Here is a 15,215-nt window from a genome sequence, read left to right as displayed (position 1 = left end):
ATTCTTGGCCCTTCTAGTCTGTTGAGCTTCACCAGCAGAGTCAGCTCTGGCTGCCAGAGAAAGCTTCAAGCAGTTAGAGATGGGGGGCAAAAAGTAGGCTCAGCTGGGAGCTATTGAATAAGCTCATGCCACAAAGCTACAGAAAGGAGATTCACTCCATGACATGAGGCCAGTGACAGTGTCTGTCTTCTTCATTATGATCTCCAATCCCTAACTCATTGCCTGGCATGTGGTAAGCATTCAATAAATACTTGGAGATGCATGGATGGATGGATGGATGGCATTTGCACTAAGTCTTAAAGGATGAGGAGGAATTTACTGGGCACTCCAGGAAAAAGGAACAGCATACTAAAAATATAGCATTATGCAAAAGTATGCCTCCATGTTGGGAAATCTCTCAGGGCAACCCAGTACTCTGTTTAAAATGTGCAGAGGCTCAGACCTACAGCTCCTCCCATGGAGGCACAATCTGCTTTCCTGTAACTTCCACTCTTTCATCCTACTTTTGCCTTGAAAACAACAACAACAAATTCTAACTTCCCTGTCATATCCTACAGTCCTTCAGATACTTAATAACATGTCCCCTTTTCCCAAACTCATACATCCCTGGTTTCTTGTCAAGGCCCCAGACTAAAGAGTTTCATCCAGGTAGTATTGATCATATAACACTAGATTTGGGGTCCTCAGATGAAGTACAGGATATACTAGTAACTCTGGTGTCCTCCAGATCTGAGTTCAAACTTTGACACTAGTTGTGTGATTTGGAGTGATTAATTTGTCTTCTGGGAGCCCCACTATCTTCACATATACAATGAAAATTGTAATGCTTATCTCAGGCTACCGAGGCATTTAATATAGTTTGTTCTTTCATTGAGCTTACTGACCTCCACCATGGTGCTGTGAGTCACATCCCTCTGCCCCACCCACCCCACTTAACCCCCAGAATTGTGAGCTTTCAATCTAGAACAAGGATGAGACTAGAAAACTACCCCACATCACTGGGCCACTGCACAGAGAATGTGGTCCCCTCTAGGCCTTTCCCCCTCCCCTCCAGCAGTTCAGAGTTAAGCAAACGCCCTTGCTCCTACCAAAGCTGGAATAAGTACTGCTCGCTTGTTCACCTGCTGAGCAAAAGGACAGATTACCCAAGAAAGGGAAGTGTCGCCCACACAAATCAATACAGATGTGGCTTTGAAAAGGTTGGCTGACTACACAGGATTAGATATTGATCTCGCTTGTTTTTCCAGTTATTGCTCTATTCACCACCTGTGGAGGCCACTTCTAATCTCCTCCTAATACCAAACAAGACAAGAGAGCTCAGCCCAGAGCAGATTCAGGTGTATGATGATTGCAGAACATGAAAGAATCCCCAGTACTCATGCCCAAATAACCAGGAACACAGGGGGAAGATAGCCCTCAACACTGCATGACAACTCAGGACTGCGTGAGAGATTAAAACTGAACTGAACACACTTCATACCTGCCTCGTGGAACTCTGAAATGTCCAGAAAAGATCAGGAGGAGAGTAGAAAGCATTTACATAAATGTTCATTGATCCTCTAGGAATACTATGAATAGAAATTTAGGGCAAAAAAAAAAAAATAAGAGCCTGCATTAAAACATATACGGATATAGTAAGAAAACAATGAAAAAACATTGTTTTGCCTACCAAATTGGAAAAGGTTTTTTAATGATAATATTTTGAGTGATGGCAAGTGTTCAAGGAAATGGAAGGATTGAGTAAGTTTTCTGGAGGGCATTTGACAATACACTTCAAAAGCTGTAAAATTCATCATACACTTTGTACTGTGATTCTACTTCTAAAAATTGATCTGGAGAATGTAATTGAAGTGTGCATAAGGCTTTGCTACAAATTAAGTCACATGCCCCTTCCTGTGACCCAGATTGGGAAAGAAGACGACTGGTTGTGAAGCACAGGTAGGGTGGCAGAGGAAACCATGCCACGGCCAAGAGATCCTTGGCTAGTCAATAAGCACTGGCCGTCACTGTGTTAGGTCTATGGAGAAGACTTCAACCTTGCCCTAGAGATGTTACTTTATAAAAGGGGTCACAGTCACTGAAATAGAAACTTGGGGAAAATCAAGGTGGTGGATGCAAAAAACAAGGGGATTAATCCCACACAGTGAGTCTGTAAGTCTCCATCAGGGTAAGACTCATGAACTGTGTCTCAACAATGAGTAGGATTTACCAAAGAAGACAAATGGGGGAAGAATGTTTGAAGGTATAAGAAACATTCAAGGGCACAGATTATAGTGTGGTGAAGGCCTGTGAGGGGCGGATGTAGGGTAGATAGGGATCAATGAGGGGATGGGGGCAGGGGAAAGAGGGACAACTATAATACTTTCAGCAATAAAGATTTTAAAAAATTTTTAAAAAAGAAAACATTTATGGACATTCATGTATAGATTGATAAGAGATGAGAGGTACCTTTGGAGAACAGAAAAGTAAGATCATGAGGGTCCTTATGAGCCACAGTGAAGAACGTGGATCACAATGACCCAAGGTAGGATTCTAACACAAGGAGACATATGGCTCACGCTTTGCTTTATAAATAAAGTCAAACCTTGACCGGTGTTTAATAGTTAGAGCATTGGTCCATGAACGAAAGGATCGCAGTTTTGATTCCCGGTCAAGGGCACGTACCTGGACTGCAAGTTCGATCCTCGACCCAGCTGTCTGTCTGTCTGTCTCTCTCTTTCTCTCCCCCCACCCCCGCCCCTTCCACTCTCTCTAAAAATATCAATTGGGAAAATACACTCAGGTGAGGATTAACAAAAAAATAAAAACAAAAATAGGTGCCTTAAACTTTTGAGCCAGATCTCCTTTTTGCCTGTCCCTTCATGATATTTCTTCATAAAATAAAATTGATTTAAAAGCTCATACTCTGAAAAATCATGTGGAATATCTCTTGCTTCCAGGACCATTCAAGACTGCTCTGATGAGAAAACACTAGCTCTTACCAATCTTATTGACTTTTATCATCCTTGTATATATAGGCCCCTCTCATTTTTGCAGGCCAATATTCTATATGAGGTGTAATCACTGAGCTCATTTAGTCTATTGATATTGTTATATGCTCATTAACATCTTATACAGAAACCTGATAAGACAACCTTATAGAGAAAAATTTAAAACTCAATAGATGGGCTCAACAACAAAATAAAATTAAAAAAGGGGGTGGGGGGAGACTTAGTGAACCAAAAGATATAAAAGTAGAGATTACCTAATGTAGACAACAGAAATAAACAGAGAAAACAGAGCCTCAGAAACGTTGGAACTACAGCAAATGATCTAACATTCAAATTATTTGAGTCCAGGAAAAAGAAGAGAAAGACCAGGACAGAAAAGTACTCAAAAAGAAAATAGCTAAAAAACTTTCCAAATATGGAAAAATACATAAACCTACAGATTCAAGAAGCAAGTAAACTCCAAACAATTTGAATGACAATTTGTAATCTAATGATTCCTCACTAACCCTGGAAGCCAGAAAGAAGTGGTATATTTTGAAAGCACTGAAAGATTTTTATCCAATGAAAATATATTTCAAGAATGAAGGAAAAGCATGACTTCTCAGGTGAAGGAAAACTAAGAATTTCTCACCAGCAGTACTACCCAAAGAAGAATGGTTACAAGAAATTCTATAAATAGAAATGAAATGATAAAAGAAAGAATCTTGGAACATTAGCCAGGAAGAAATATTATGGGTAATTTCCTTCTCCTCTTGAGTTTTCTAATTGTGTTTGATGTTTGAAGGAAAAATTATGACAAAATACGAACAATACTTGTATGACATAAAACTAAACTCCCCTGGTGACAGAAATAAAAGAAGACCTAAATAAATCGAAAGATTTAACATGTTGGGTTGGATGACTCAACACAGTAAAGATGTTAATTCTCCACAAATTGATATACAGGTTTAATGCAATTTCTATCAAAATCACAGCAAGATTTTGTTGTGTACATATTATTCTAAAATTTATATGAAAGCACAAAGGCTTAATAACTAAAACAATCTTATAAAGAAGACTAAAGTGGAATGAATACCCAATTTTAAGTCATTATATAGTTAATCAAAATAGTGTGGTATTGGCAAAGGGGTAGACAGCACAGATCAGAGGATTGAACCAAGAACCCAAAATCATACCCAAACAAATATGCACAACTGACTTTTGACAAAGAACAAAAGCAACTCAGTGGAAGAAATGTAGCCTTTTAACAAATTATTCTAGAGTAATTGAACATCCAAAGGCAAAAGAAAAATGAATCTTGACCTAATTCTAACAATAAGAAAATTAACTTACATGAAAATTAACATTTAAAGGAGAACAGACTTGAGAGGAACCAAGATAGCAGCACAGGTAAACGCCTGTACTTGCTGCCTCCCATAACCACATAAAAATTACAGCTAAAATACAGAACAACTATTATTCATAACCATGGGAAAGCTGGCTTATTGGAAGTACTACAACTAGAAAGGTAAAGAAGAAAGTTCATCAAAACTAGTAGGAGGTGTGGAGGCATGGAACAGGCTGGTCCAACACCAGGAAAATCAGGAAAGAGATGGCCTCTTTAGAGGCCACCAGGAGGAGTAAGGAGTCCCAGCCCCAAATTAGACCCCCAGCTCAGGGTTCCAGAGCTGAGGAAAGAAGTAAGAACCACAAACTGTAAAGCTATCATTTACAATTGGAGGTCAAATAAAGAGCTTCACAGACAAGAAAAAGCTGAAGGAGTTCATCACCACCAAACCAGTATTATAAGAAGAGGATGAAGAAGAAAAAGGAAAAGATTTTAAAAAATGAACAACAAAGTAACAACAAATAGATATCTATCAACAAGTGAATGTAAAAATCAAATGAATAAAAAATCTGATGAACAGAATAAACTTGAGAATTTTATAACAATAGAATCAGGGCATGGAAATGGAACAGACTGACGATTCTCAGAAGGAACAGGGTGTGAGAGGAGCAGTGCGGGAAGAGATTAGACAAAGATCTTATATGCATGTATGCAGTACCTATGGACACAGACAACAGGGTGTCAAGAGCCTGGGGTGGGGTGGGAACCAGGTTGAGGGGAGCTGGGGGTGGGGGAGGGAAGGGAGAGAGAGCATGTAATAATCTCAACAATAAAGATTTTTTTAAAATGGAGAACAGACTTAAATATAAAATGTAACACCATAAAGCTTTTAGAAAAAAATAGAAGAAAAGCTTCAAAATTTATAGCTAGGCAGTCTTTAGGCTTGACATCAAAAGCATGATCCATAAAAGGAAAAATTAATAAGTTGAATTTAATTAATTAAAACCATTTTCTGTGTTAAAGACCATGTGGAGAGTATTAAAACACAGCTATGGGGTGAGAGAAAATATTTGTAAACCACATGTCTGATAGAGAACTAGTCTCTAGAATATATAATTAATTATTTTTAAAAAAAAAACACTAACCAAAAAAAAAAAAAAAGTAATGCTATTAGAAAATGGGTAAAGGATATGGATAGACATTTCACTTAGAGGATATATAGATGATTAAAACCCATAGATGCTCAACATCCTTTGCCATTAGGAAAACACAAATTAAAATCACAATAAGATTTTCACTATACATCTATTGAAATGCCTAAAAAATGTTTTAAATGACATCACCAAATACCAGGGAGGATGAAAAGAAACTGGATCACTCATACACAATTAGTGGGGGTGTAAATATGTAATTGCCATACAAACCAGCAATTGTACTCTTGGACAATTATCCAAAAGAAATGAAAATGTATGTTTACATTAAAATCAACATGCAAATGTTATAGAGGTTTTATTCATAACTAGAGGCCTGTGTACAAATTCATGCATGGGTGGGGTCCGTCAGCCTGGCCAGCAATCAGGGCCATCTCACCCAGTCCCGATCAGGGCTGATAGGGGCCAGCAGCCAGGGAGGGACCACTGGAGGTTGGCCAGCTGCGGAGGAACTGCAGGAGGGCTCCAGGGGGTGTCTGGCCCATCTAGCCGAGTCCCAACCAGCCGGACCCCAGCAGCAAGCTAGCTAACCTACTGGTCGGAGCGTCTTCCCCCTGATGGTCAATTCACATCATAGAGACTGGTAGAATGGTCGAACGAACAGTCGAATGAATGGTTGGACACTTAGTATGTTTTGATTATATAGAATAGCCAGAAACTGGAAACAACCCAGATGTCCTTCAATAGGTCCCTAGTTATACAAACTGTGATACATTAACACCATGGAACACTGCAACAACAAAGAACAAACTTTTAATTCATGCAATAACCTGGATGAATCTTCAGGGAACTATGTTGAATGGGAGGAAAAAAACTAATCCCAAAGGGTTACATAAATTATAGTTCCATTCTTAAAGTGATAAAATTATAGAAATAGAGAATAGATTAGTGATTGTCCGGGATTAAGATGGGGGTGAGGAAAAGAGGGAAGTGGATGTGGTTCTAAAACAGATGGATCTCTGCAGTAATGGACATGTATGTTGATGTATCAAGGTCAGCATCCGGCTTGTAACAGTATACCACAGTTTTGCAAGATATAACCATTAGAGGAAACAGGGAAAAGGATACATAGGATCTCTCTATATTATTTCTTGCAACTGTATGTGAATCCACAATTATCTAAAGAACATTTTAATTTTTATAAGTAAAGTAAAAATATGTGGCAGAAGTGATGTACCAACTTTGAGCCAAGGTCTCAAGAAACCTTCACAGTTCCTTATTTGGAATCCTACCCAGCTGCCATGTGAGCAAACTGTGGCTAGCCTGCCCGCTGGAGGATGAGGGACCATATGAAACGAGACAAACCATCCCAACTGAAGCAATCCTAGACCAGCCAGCTCCCAACCAACCTGGCAGTGACATGCAGACACACAACTAAGCCCCACAGAGACTACAAGAAATGCCCAACTAGGCCTGCAGTAAATGGCTAATGATTTTAGACACTAAAATATTGGAGTGTTTGTTAAATAGTAAAAACTAACTAACACAAGTCAAAATTTTCATATTTTAAAACCAATATTGGAAGCTTCCCTAGAAAGTTATTTTGTTTAAAGGAAGATAGATGTTTTGAAATCTTTTATGTTTGAGTTTGACATCTAATAAACCCCATTATTTAAATAATCCAGGCTAAAATTATGAGGGCAGTGTTAAGACCCTTGATCTGCTCATAGGTATGCTCCAGCCTCACCTCATTAGGGAGGTGGGATGGCCCTGTATTCAGGCGTGGGTCCTCCACATTCATTAGAGGTCACCTGTGTGGCCCAGCCCAGCAGACAGTCAAAAGAACACAGCTCTGCCTTTAATGAGCTTCACAGAATAGCTGCTTCCCAGGTAATTGACCTCCAGCTCACTGACACTCAATCCTTATCAAGAGCTCAATATTTGTGGAAGAGTGTCTGAACCCTACAGCACCCTTCTGCACCGCCAGGTACTCTAAGTGCCGTCCTTGAGTTAGGCCACATCATCGGAGAATGAAAGGACCACATGTTGGCCCTCGTGGGATTGCTTTTATTGAACTAAAAGCAATAAGTGGCCTTCAGCCACTTCCCAGTCTTATGGGACTTAAGAAAAAGCCTCATGAAACCCAATATTGTCTTTGCTCTGATGATAGGGCTAAAAGCCTTATCCACAATGAAATCCTATAGAACTCTCTCTTCCTCTCTTCTGATTATCAGAACAAGCGGTATAACCCTTCTAGGCTGGTTGATGGATCCTGCATACGCCCCTGTGAATCATGTCACTGGCAGGCTTTCCCACTTGTCTGGGCAGCTCACAGCCAAACTAAGCACTGAGGCTCTCAGAGAACAGGCTGTGGCTCAGATCTCCACATCATCACATTCCAGTGGGGGTCCTCACCAGCAGCGTTGCTGCCTGCCATGCACCCCAGCGCTGAGCTGATGGCCTGGGCCAGGGGATCTTCTCGTTTGCCTGGAGCCAGGCAGAGTTATGAGAAGTCATGTGGGTCTAAGTTTATAAATGCAGCCTTGTTCAGTGGGTGAGTTCACCACCAAGCAAATCAGCCATGGGCTTCCAGCCATGGAGGACAGGAGAGGGAAATCTTAAGCCCCTCCCTGTGACAGGAACTATGTACTAGTATATGCTATTTACCCTCAAAGCAACTCTGAGAGATGCAAAGTGTTATATGCATTGTCCATATGAGGAAAATAAGGGTTAGAGAAACAGTGACTCATCTAGAAATCACACCACTAACCAGCAGCCAAGCCAGGGTGCAAACTTGAATCTAATTCTGAAGTTCATGTTCTTTCCTGTAGACAGGAGTCGATGCACCATGACCCACGGGCCCAATCCACCTGCCACCTGTTTTGAAAATAAAGTTGTATTGGAGCTCAGCCACACTACTTGCTTACATGTGTTCTGTGGCTGCTTTCACTGCGAGAGCAGCACGGAGTAGTGGAAACAGAGGCCACACGGCCCGCAGAGCCCAAAGTCTTTCCTGTCTTCCTTGACAGAGAGCATCTGCAGACCCTGCTCTAGACAAAAAGCAGAACAAGAAGAGAAATTATCCATCATCTGTCTCAAAGAGGGGCCCTCAGAATCACCTGCAGGACAAGGCAAGGGTTCTGCTAGGAGTTTCCTTGACGAAGTTAAACAGATGGTTTCTGCTAAGGGAATACCAAGACACTCTCCAGGTCTCAGCCAGCTCAGAGGCCCGGGAGAGGAGAGCCTCAGAAGGAAGGGTGCCTGGGGCTCAGTTCAAAGCCCAGCTGAGAACGGGGACTGAGTCCCTACCCCAGGAAATAGGACTTCCTAACCCATCTCCTAACCTTGCCTACAAATTCCATATTTTCCATCTCCCCAACTAACCCCCACTTACCTCCATCTGGCCCAGCCCCTCTACTCCCAGTGGACACTTCTAATCCCAGAAAGCCAAAGGGATAGCAGATTTCTGGTTGCCATAGCAACACAACCAGGTTCTAAGGCAATGAGTTCCTGTCAGCTTAGTGTTATGGTCAGTGGCCAAGGCAATTTCAACTCAGCCTCAGAGGTTAATTTGTCACAGTTTCCTCTGCACAGAAGCTCGCAGCATGAAAGAAAGGTGAGTCACCAAATCAAACCCACCACAAAGCCAGGACCAGTTCTGGTGGTCCTGAGTTTCCCTACTCAATCCTAAGAGATCAACTCAGGTAAACAGTTTATTGTCTAATAATCAGCCCATGATCTCCGAATATCTCATGGACAGCATCCGAGGGTGCATGAAGCTTCCAGCATTAGTTAGCACATGTTCACCAACACTGCACAGGGGCTGGTGCTCTCCGAGTCCTCTCTCTCGGCCCTGCCATGGGCTCAACGGGGTGAGGACATAAGGGAGACACAGTCACCAGCTCCAAGGAGGGAGCCAGGCTAGGCTTGCAAGGTGGCTCGTCGCTGGGAAACACTGGTGGCTGTGGTCAATGCCCAGTTCGGGGGAGTACTGACAATCTCCCTGGGACCTGTCAGAGGCAGTTCTCACAGGCAATCCTGGTCTGTGTAACAAGAAGGCCCGGCCCTGTCTGAGCCCTCTCACAGTTCCTCCAAGGCCTGCTGTATGATGAGCCAGGCCTGGGTAGGGACAATGTGGGCCTCCTCATTGCCTGACACTCAGAAGGCCCTTCATCTCTGGTACTGGCCTGCCAGGCCATGGAGACACTGGCACTCCCCTGCAGCTGAAGCCTTTGATGCCCGCAGGTGTGGTGCTCAGAAAAGGGGGCAGCCGGGTGGAGTTCTGTGCCAACGTACAGTGAGTTGGGGTCTGGCTTTCAGCATAAGTCCTAATCCATTCTCTTTGTTTTGTTTTTTTATATTTTATTGATTTTGTACAGAGAGGAAGGGAGAGAGATACAGAGTTAGAAACATCAATGAGAGAGAGTCATCGATTAGCTGCCTCTTGCACACCCCCTACTGGGGATATGCCCGCAACCAAGGTACATGGCCTTGACCGGAATCGAACCCGGGACCCTTCAGTCCCCAAGCCGACGCTCTATCCATTGAGCCAAACCAGTTTCGGCTCCATTCTCTTTGAATAGCATATTAAAATATTTGCTGTGTGTGTGGCACATTCCAGGATCCATATTAGAATAAGTGGACCAAAAACTGGCCTCATGGAGCTTGCAGTGAGATACCGTAGATATTAAATAAATTATATAATATTTCATTACAATTATGGTAAGTGCTAGGGGGAAGTCCTTTTAAAAGGGTAATCTCACCTCATCTGAGAGAAGAACTAGAAAGGTTTTCTGCCAAGAAATGGTATTTAACAGTTAAAGTTATCCCAGGTAAAAGACATATGGATTGCAATCGAAATGGAAGTGCTTAAGTGTTCAATACCCTATCATGATATTTTCAAGGTCCTGACCTCCCCTAAATAAGCTATTATCTCCTTGTGAAAATGTTGAGAAATTGTCAATGTGTGTATGAGTCCACCCAAGGATTGCTATTGATTTTTTTTGCTAATTTTAAATTCCCTGATTCTATCCTTGCTGAATGATAACATTATTAATACTGCAACCAGAGAAGTCTTGATAAGACCATATTGCTCTCTGCTTAAAACCCTCCAATGACTTCCCATCTGTATCCGTTAATTATCGCCTCAGTAATGCTGGATAGCAAACCACCACCAGTGGGCTCAGCTGCTTAGGGGTCAGGTGCAGTGTTTGTTGTGCCAGGGGGTCAGGTGCACAGTGTATGTTCTTGGAAGGCCTCAGTTGGAATAACTGGATTGTCTCAACCCTTTTTCACAGTTGTCATACTTCAGCAGGCTAGCCTCGGCAAACTCCCATGGCCAAGACTGAGGAGCAGGAGTGAATAAGCCCAATCATGCAAGGGTGTCTTGAGCTCCCATTGGAATCCTATTTGCCAACATAACATTGCTCAAAACAAGTAGCATGGCCAAGCCTGGAATCAGATAGAAGAGAAGTGCTAAGTTACATGGCAAAGATCATGTCTATAAGGAGTGAAGAATGGGGGTCATTAATACAACCAACCAACCACAACATCCAACATAGAATAAAATTCAAATGCCTTACCCCGGCTCACATGGTCCAGCCTTGTTGACTTCTGAATGTCACCTCACTTTATACAATAGATTGGTAATTTTCAGGGCTTAGCATGGAGCCTAGAATATAATAAGTGCTCAATAAATATGTCTTCATTAAATGAATGTAACATTTTCTTCTTCCTTTACTATCCTATCTAATAAAAAAATAATATACAAATTGACCATCACTCCAAGACACAATATGGCTGCTCCCATGTGGTCCAAGATCCTGCCCCCATGTGGACACAAGATGGCTACCAAAAGATGGCCAACAGGGGAGGGCAGTTGGGAGGGACCTGGCCTTCAAGGAACGGCAGTTGGGGGCAATCAAGCCTGCATGGGAGGGCAGTTAGGAGTGACCAGGCTGGCAGAGAAGGTAAGTTGAGGGTGACCAGGCCTGCAGGGAAGGGCAGTTGGGTGGGACCCAGGCCTGAAGGGGAGAGCAGTTGGGGGGAACCAGGCATTCAGGGGAGGGCAGTTTGGGGTGAACAGGCCTGAAGGGGAGGGCAATTAGGGGAAATCAGGAAGGCAGGCAGGTGAGCAGTTGGGAGCCAGCAGTCCTGGATTGTGAGAGAGGTGTCCCACTGCCTGTTCAGGCCCCATCCCATCAGGATTGGAGAGGGTGCAGGCTGGGCTGAGGGACACCTCTCCCCGCCCCCTGCACGAATTTTGTGCACCGGGCCTCAAGTTGCTGAGTAATTGGGAGTTGATTTGTCTCTAAAAAATTGAACATGGTTGTTCTTTTACTTCTTTTTTGTTTCAGAATATATTACAGATACCTCTATACCTCCCCCATGAAGTCTGGAAACTTAAAAAAAGTGTTTAAGCCATTGTAGTAACAAATATCATTATAAATTAGGTTTATTTTAAGATATTAATTTGACATCTGCCCCATCAAGTTCCTGGAAAGGAAACAGCAAGGTGGGGCCTCCTTTAAATGCTCAGGATTAGAGAAGAGGACTGCAGACAAATAGATTTTAAAAAAGAAAGAAAGAAATTAGATTTCCCCAAACCACAGTTATTGTAATGCATCTCACACAATGATTAGGAGCTAATTTTTTGAAGGGGGATGTTCTGAGCCAATAGTATGAGATTTGGGAGTCTTGCACAATTGGGTAGGTTGGGGAAATCCTGTACTCTAATTTTTTTCCTGGGGGCATGTTAAAGAGTTGCTAAGGTTTTGAAAAGGCCAGATTGTTACTTCCACATCTTTGTTTATTAACTCTCTGTCTCTAGCATCTAGTTCAGTGGACAGGAAATAAATCTCTGTGAAGTGAATGCCTCATCCAGGTAAAATGAATTAGGATAATGAGAATGTGAAAAATGACAGAAGGGCAATGCCCAAACTTGAGAACTGACTGGGACTGAGGTGGGTAATGAAGAAGTCAAAGAGTACCTCTGGGAGCCCAGGAGCCAAATTGGTAGAGTTCAAGAGTCAAGAATGGCACAGCCAATTCTCATCAATGCTCTGGCCATAATTCCCAGTTCCCCTTATTATCTATGTCACACCAGCTTCACTTCCAGTGGCCACATCTGCATCTTTGTCAGAGACCTTCCTTCAGGCTTTGTACCTTGCCACTGTACCTATATTCACCTGGTGCCTGAAAAAGAATATTCCCCCATGTATGGGGTACAACCATCCCAGCTCCCTCACTCTTTGGAATAAATCTGAGGTGTGTGCCCTGGGTCTTTCAAAGTTTCCCTCCATGAGACTAACCTCCAGTGTCCACCGTGGTGGTTGGATTAATAATTCATTCTTTATTTGCCACTTTTCCTTCCTTAGATTACCTCTTTCCTCATCTACTTATATTTCTTGCATCCTCCCAATAAAATGCTTGCACTTGAATCCTTGACTCAGAGTCTACTCTGGGGGGGACCCCATACTAAGATAAATCTGTTGTAAGCAAAGCTACCTAAGATCAGAACTTTGCTCCAGCAAGAACATTTTGCCACCCACTGGAGGGTACCCCTTCTACCCTCTTGCCAACATAACAGTGGCAAGATGTTCTTATTCATTCATCACAGGCCTCAGCTCTGAAGATTCCAAAGTGCCCCAGATGTGCAGCTTCACTGTTTGTTTCATGGGATGCAGAATCCATTTTTGTTTTAGCTTCTTTCCAGACAGTTGGTTTGTTTTAATGGACTGCTCTTTGTCTGTGCATAATTCTTCTCTAAATTAAATTCTCTTCTCAGCTCCAAATAATACACACTGGGCTATCAGCTCATTACTTTTGCATCCTCCCTTGTTCTGTTTATGCAAAGGCTTAATTAACTATGAGTTGCTATGTAGGCAACAGAAAAAACCTACCCCCCCCCCCCCCCAGGTAGCTGTGGGGATCAACGCTGGAGGAAAGAGAAGGAATAGAGCACTTGGGGAAGGGCCAGAATGTGAGGTGAGAGCACAGAGATTTCAATCCTCTCACTACTATTTTCAGCGATTCATTTATTCATTAAGTATTTATTAAGTTCCTGCTGTGTGCTTGGTATCATTCTAGGTGTGGGAATGGTGAAGCAGAGAGACATGAGGCCTGCCCTTATAGAGTTTATAGTCTACTAGGGGAGACTGACAAATAGTATCTTAGCTATCTCTTGCTGCACAACAAATTACCCAATACTGGCTTCGAACAACAATAAACATTATCTCTCATATTTTCAACTCCAATATCTCAAATGGGATGGCCAGTGGATCAGGAACTTGGGAGTGGCTTGGCTGAGCAGTTATGTCTAAAGGTCTCTTGTGATATTGCAGGTAGAGTCTTCCAGACTGCAGTCACCTGATGGCATGATCCATTAGCCCATTTCCAAAGTGGCTCATTCATATGGCTGGCTAGTAGGTGCTCATATTAGTGGAAGGGCCCAGTTACACTTCATGTGGACCTCTCTATCTGGTGCTGGGGTATCCTGTGGCCAGGTAGCTGGCTTTTCCAAACAGGGCAGAGCTGTCATGCATCATAATTTCTGCTACACTCACACAAGCATGGAAGAGACTACACAATTACCTGAACACTGAAAGGTGAGGGTCATTGGGTGCCATCTTGGAGGCTGTCTAACACAACAAATAAACAAATAGAGAAGGCAATAATTGTGCACTGTGGCCAGTGATGTTAAGAAAATAGAGTAAATGTTGAACAGCGATTGGCAGAAAGGGGACAGCCATTTACACAGTGAAGATGCTCACGGAAGGCCTCTTTCTAGTTGTGTAAACCAACCCAAGTTACCTACCCTACTCTAACCTTCATCTATAAAAGGGGGATAACAATCATCCTTAGCTCACAGGATCGTGTGAGGCTCCAATGGGATCAGGCGTATACAAGTTTGATTGTTATTCTGTTTTCTGCATTCAACTGGCTACATCTGTTTGCTTCCAAGGGGCCAATAACCTTAATGGAGATAGGTGGAGGCCTCCGTGATGCCAGCTTCTGAAGGGAAGTCCAAAAAACATTTGGGCAGAGACCAGAGCTACCAGGACCCAGCTGAGCTACACAAGTCAGCAAAAGAGGAAAGTGATTGCTCTCCAGCTTCCAGCTAAGAAAACACATTTGGCTGAAAAATATCTGCCAAGCTCTGTGTCCTAGATGAGGCATGGATGTTGGCAGGTTTGATTATCTCTCAGAAGGACAGCTCCTTCACAAAATTTCAGCCTAGTTGGTGCTGGACAGAGTATAAGAATTCTCAAATTCGCAATTCTGGGTGTGAAAGAGAGGCACTGCTGGGTTTTGTCATTTTTCCACCCTGAATCCTTTGACAGGATATGAGAGGCAGGATCCATGCCTACAGCTCCCTCTGCCTTATTTTGACAACTGTTGTACATCTCTGAGCTTCTCACTCCTCATCAGCAAAGGGAAGCAGTTTGTCCATCAGCAAAGATAAAAATATGATATACAGTGCTCAAGGAGGTACAAGAAATGGGCTATGTTCTATGAGACTGAGTAGAATAAAACTGGTTTGACCCCTCTGGGGGACAATCATGGCAATAACTTATAAGCCTTTTTTTTTAATAATATATTCTCAAGAACCAATCCCACACAAGGAATTTGTCCTGATAAAATGTGTATCAAGTCATATATTGTATATTTACATAGAAATATTTCCATAATGCATTGTTAAAGAAATGTGTAAGATAATATATATAATATAATATAATCTACTTTAGG

The sequence above is a fragment of the Pipistrellus hanaki genome (genome assembly GCF_964339955.1).
Source record: "Pipistrellus hanaki genome assembly, chromosome: 6".
NCBI classification, from domain to species: domain Eukaryota; kingdom Metazoa; phylum Chordata; class Mammalia; order Chiroptera; family Vespertilionidae; genus Pipistrellus; species Pipistrellus hanaki.
The sequence above is the reverse complement of the archived record's forward strand: the minus strand, read 5'-3'. Positions refer to the sequence as shown.